Below are 6,000 nucleotides of genomic sequence, written 5' to 3' on the forward strand. Positions count from 1 at the left end.
CACTGTCGTTAAGACAAAAAGGCAACCTACTGACTGGGGGAAGATCTTCACCAACCCCGCAACAGACAAAGGTCTGATCTCCAAAATTTACTGGAATATTGATGGGCCAAAATTCACCAGATGGCTCCTGATATGAGACAGAAACTCTGAATGTTCCTTTTAACAACACACTTAATGGTGTTGTTTTGTTACTGGAAGCCCACGTTTGGACCAATTTCCTAACAAATGACCAATATAGTCTGTAAGCTATAATTGTTTGTTTAATTTCCTTTAGATCAGGCATATGTATGGGTTCCCATGAATATTCTTTGACAACCTTAGGGTACTTGGGGCCAGATACTTTTTCTCATGTTATTACCAGAAAGGCAGGCAGAACTCTGGGGAAGCTATCCTGGAGGCTTTTACATATTGATAAGGCTAAATTTTGTGTTTGTACCTTTTGTCCCTGGCTTGGGTTGGTCCAGCAAATGTCTTTAGCTCTGATCTACTCCCTTGGAGGTCCCAGACACAGATGTGCCCATACCTGCGGAGGTCCTGGCTCAGGCCAGGACCCTTGGACTTTCCAGACTCACACCTGGACCCACAGAGGTCTTGGCTCAGGCCTACTTCCTTGGAGGTACCAGACTCATGCCCAAACCTGTAGAGGTCCTGGCTCAGGTCTACACCCTCAGAGGTCCCAGTCTCATGCCCGACCCGCAGAGGTCTCTGACTCTGGCCCACTCCTTTGGCAGTTGTTCCCCTGTACCTGCTCCTGTGGAGTTCACTGTCTCAGGCCTGCTCTGGCCTAGGTTGCTGGCTCAGTCCTTTTTCCATAAACGTCCCTGGTCTGGATCTGTTCCTGCTTCTGTAGAGTTTGTTGTCTTGGGCCTGCTCCAGCCTAGATTGCTGGCTCAATCTTGCTACTGTGAAGCTTGCCATCTCAGGCCCTCTCTGGCCCAGGTTGCTAGCTCAGTCCTGTGTCTGTAAATGTCCCTGGTCTGGATCTGCTCCTCCTCCTGTGGAGTTTGCTGTCTCAGGCCTGCTCTAGCCTGGGTTGCTGGATCAGTTCTGCTACTGTGGAGTTTGCTCTCTCAGGCCTCTTCTGCCCTAGGTCACTGGCTCAGTCCTGTTTTGATAAATTCTACTGGTCTAAATCTTCTCCTGCTCCTGTGGAGTTCACTGTCTCAGGCTTGCTCCAGCTTAGGTCCTGGCTCAGTCCTGCTCCTGTGGAGTTAACATGTGAATTTTTAATACTATTTCTTAATTTTCATTTTCCTATGCTCTCTTTTAAACTCATGGCCTCTTTTTCTTTGTTATTATTTATATAAATATATTCCTAAATATATAATGCAACATTCTTAGTTCATATGTAATGTTACTTGTTTGTATATATTTTCAGGGATGACCATTTAGTATTACATAAAAAAGAACTGGGCTTTTTGCCTACTTATAATTAAATAGTTTGATTTTTATTAAATATCATCTATAATATTTTGTTGGCATACACATTTGAGAAAGAAAAAAAAATCACCCTATAGTTTTTTGATATATCTTGACTTTACTCCTTAGGAATATCCACATAAATGCCATTTATGAATTAAAGTTATTGATATATGCTTACAAGATTGACTATATTGTAAACTAGTACTGATAAGCTTTAAACAATTGGACACTAAGCAGATTCACACACTAAAAAGATGTAATTGAAATAAGGAGAGTTCAAGATTTGGTTCTTTGTGATTGTGTGTGTATGTTGACTCACTGATATAAATTATATGATGATTAATTACTTTGGCTTATTTAGCTTGATGCTGTTTGAATTTGACAATAAAGTAATAGCACCAAGCTAAACATGTCTGTGGCTCCCTAAAGGCTTTTAGTCTAACAACTAAGGATACAGTTGTCTTCAGTCTGTCTTCAAATGGTAGGATGTTTAAATTAGGAAATAAAAAGGAATTTGCCATCTTCAAACTTGTCTTAGGATTTCTATGGCTATGAAGAGACTTATGAACTCTTGTGAAGGAACTCTTATGAAGGAAAACATTTAATCAGGGCTGGCTTACAGTACAGAGGTTTAGTCTATCATTGTCATGGTAGGAAGTATGGCAGTGCACAAGCAGACATGATGCTGGAGAGGTAGTGGAGAGGTATACATCTGAATAGGAAGGCAGCAGGAAGAGTTGCTGTGGAGCCGGGCGGTGGTGGCGCATGCCTTTAATCCCAGCACTCGGGAGGCAGAGGCAGGCGGATCTCTGTGAGTTCGAGACCAGCCTGGTCTACAAGAGCTAGTTCCAGGACAGGCTCCAAAACCATAGAGAAACCCTGTCTCGAAAAACCAAAAAAAAAAAAAGAGTTGCTGTGGATTATGCTCAATAATAAAGATGATTGGCTGATAGCCAAGCAGAAAGAGACTGGGCAAGACAGCCTAATGGAGAATTCTGGAAAGAGAAAGGGCAGAGTCAGAGAGTTGATGGCAAATGCAGGGAAACAAGATGAGTATGTAACGCCAAGTAAAGGTATCATGCGGCATGGCTAAACATAGATAAAAATTATCGGTTGATTTAAGTGTAAGAATTAACTAATAACAAACCTGAGCTATCACCTAAGCCTTTATAAAGAATATTAAGCCTCTTTGTTGGTTATTTGAGACCGGGTGGTTGTGAGAGTAATGTCTGATAACAGAGAGTGACACTGGGCCTGGCTTGAGCATCTGAAACCTCAAAGCCCACATCCAGTGACATATTTCTCCAACAAGGCCACAACCTATTCTGTCAAGGACATACCTACTAATAGTGGCACTCTCTCTGAGTCTGAGGAAGCCATTTTCATTCAAACCAACAAAAACCTGTATAGGAAGATAGACAAAGTAGAAGGTTATGCATGGTAATTAGCTAGTCAACCAACATAATCTGCCATAATTTAATTCACTGGTTCATAAGAAAAATAAAAAAGGTCCAGACAAAGGATTGGATTTGTAGCATTTTAGAACAAAGCTAGAATTCACCCAAATCAGAGAACCCCCATTAGCTGCAGTTTCTTCAGATGGACCATAACCTCACCTCTGAGAAGAGGATGTTGCTTGCCTAGGAACAATCAGTGGGAAATGTTTTTATTACCCCTTATTTCTCATGACTTGTTATAGATATTTAAATTATTGTATGTTGGCTTAACCTTGGTTGTATTGTATCTAACTGTTAATTCCTTTTATTTGTTTGCTATTATTATTATTACCAATATCACTATATACATCATAGTACAGGATGGCCTCAAACACAGCATGAGCTTCTGATCCTCCTAATTTCATCTCCCAAGTACTGGAATTACTAGTAACTGCCACCACATCTAGATCATTGTAATGTGGGGGATGAAATCCAGGAATTGATGTATGCTAGGTAATCAGTACCAAATGAACTACATTCTCAGGTACTTGGGTTTAAAATTTAGCAGAGTATTAATTTTGAAATTCTTACATTTATTGAGAGAGAGAGAGAGAGAGACAGACAGACAGACAGAAACAGCTGTACAGAAAAACACAGAGAAGTGTGCAAGTACCATGACACAGACATGGAGATCAGAGACAACTTGTGAAAGTTTATTCCATTTAAGCCTGGAATAGGAACTTATAAAGTTTATCTTAATGATTTTTTTAAATTTCATTGATAACTTCCCTTTTATCTTTAACTTTTTTTTAATTCAGATCTTCTCTCTATGTATTTGCTTAGTTTGACTAAGAGTTTATCAACCTTGTCTTGTTCCTCTTTTCAGAGAATCAACTTTTATTTTTATTGATTCCTTACATTTGTTTATTTGTTGGTTGGTTTGTTTTGTTGTTGTCATTGTTGTTTGATTCCATTAATTTTTCTGCTTATCTTAATTAACTTTTTCCATCTACTTATTTGATTTGGGGTGCATCTTTTTTCTCACTTTTCCAAAACCCTAAGAAGCACCGTTAGCTTGTTTCTTTGACATTACTCTGTTTTTTAAAATTATGTTTTACTAATTTTATTCTTTCATATATGTGTATATGTGTATACACTTTCATATATGTGTATAACCCATCCTGGTTACTGTAACCCTCTACACTCTTTTTGATCTAGCTCTTACCCCTCATCTTTGATTTTTTTTTAAATATAAAGACATTTACAACTATGAACTTTCCTAATAAGGCTGATTGCAATTATCCTATAGGTTTTATGTTGCATTTTCATTTTAATTGGATTTATAGAAATGATTTTTATTTTCTTCTTGATTTCTTCAAAGCCCCACTCATCAGTAGTATGTTGTTCAATCTCCAGGAGTTTCTGTATATTCTGTATGTTCTGTTGCTAATGGTTTACAGTTTTCTCCATTATGGAGAGATAGAACATAAGAATTATTTAAATGTCCTATATTTTTTAAGACTTTCTTTGTGTCCTAGTACACGATCTATTATTATTTTTCTTTTTTCTTTTAAGAACTTTATCCTTCTTTTTATCCCCCAAGCCTACATATATTTTTAAATACACTGTAAATTATTTAGAGGCCTTTTTTTGTCTGAAACTATCTTTACTGTATCTCTCTTTCTCTGACCACATGAGTCTTTAATTTTCTAAGCGATATTGTTAGGGTTAAAGCTGTGGCTTTGACGGCTGGATCCAGCCCATTCCTTAGCTTGATTTCTGAGAGTCTAGCTTCATGGCAGAGGTACTGACTGGAGCCATGTTTATTGCCACAACTCTATGGTGTTTCAAGGTCCTTGACACCACCAAAAAACATGCAGTCAGCTTTTTGTGAACACAATTTAAGTGTTTCATGGAAGGACCTCTTAAAAGAGCTGCAAGGTTTTGCAGCTAAAGCTGAGTCAGGAAGCCTATCTTTCTTTATTTCTTTTTTTTTGAATGAGTCATAAACAGCATTTATTATCTTAGTATATCATCCTGGTCTTGTTGCTTCTGCATTTATGTGGTTTTCCATTGCCCTCCCTCCCATAGTCTGGCTACACATGCATTCTTGAACTTTTAGCCCACAGCAGCAATATATATGCTTAACACCATTGATTCAGCGTCAAGATTTTGCTCCACAATCCTTTCCCTCCAGAGAGTACAATGGTGTTGAAAGAATCCGTAGTACACAGGACCTACCAGGATGACTAGCTCCAGTAAGATGATAAAGGAAAGCAGAAGCTTGTTGGTTGTCACTTTTCTGGACATTGAGCAGAGAATCTTTCAGCTTTTGCTCAAGTTTTCATTTGTGTTTATCAGTCTATTCTTGGTACCTTCCAGCTGTTCTTGTTGTTCCCCCAACTCTTCTATGATTTCTGTACCAATGTGGTCAGTTTTGTGGCATTCTGATGAGAGTGGTCAATGCTTTGGATGGCCTGTTTCAGGCTTTCTGTGCCTTGTAGAAGCAATGCTCTTTGAGACTGTAGCCAATTCAAATGCTCATTCACTGTACTTCACATCTCCACAGCCTCCAGGTGTGACTGTCAAAGGTGTGCTTCTTACCTCATGATGGAGTTTAGCAAGGTCCTTATGGTAGTTTCGAAATTTAGACATCATAGGATTACGGAAATTCAGGGGTGTGTACCATAATTCTTCTTTCATTTCTGTCAACGATTTATTTGTTTCCTGTTGCTTTTCATCAAAATCTCTGACCAGCTTCTTCTTCTTTTTGGTTCCTGTAGTCCCCAGCAGCCACTCAGGCACTCCTCGTAGGTCTTCCAGAAGGCCGTGGAAGATCTCATGCAGCTTTTTGTCATGGTTGGAGGAGGTGGTGGAGGTGGCCATGGTGCAAGCTGCACATGAGTGTCAACCTCTGAGACTCCGGGTGCAGGGCCCACTCCCTCATCAGTGATCAGCTGCTTGGTCCTGAAACCATCATCACGATCCTGAGGATCAGAGTCCCTTGCCTAGAATTTGATTTAGGGAAATCTCAAGTCCTTTTGCTTTTTCCTGTTGCTCTAAAATTCTAGCTTCTTCCTTAAAATAACACCTACAATGCAACTGCAGTCCATTTTCTAGGACTGCTGAGTTTAACTGAGGC

At 39.3% G+C, this 6,000-nt stretch overlaps 1 pseudogene; it reads right to left on the bottom strand.

Annotated features, from left to right (window-relative positions):
• Nucleotides 1-4,976: 4,976 nt before the first annotated feature.
• LOC142841611 (vesicle transport through interaction with t-SNAREs homolog 1B pseudogene) lies at nt 4,977-5,744 on the bottom strand (annotated as a pseudogene).
• Between the last annotated feature and the right edge of the window lie 256 nt (nt 5,745-6,000).

This window comes from Microtus pennsylvanicus, chromosome X, assembly GCF_037038515.1.
Source record: "Microtus pennsylvanicus isolate mMicPen1 chromosome X, mMicPen1.hap1, whole genome shotgun sequence".
NCBI lineage: Eukaryota > Metazoa > Chordata > Mammalia > Rodentia > Cricetidae > Microtus > Microtus pennsylvanicus.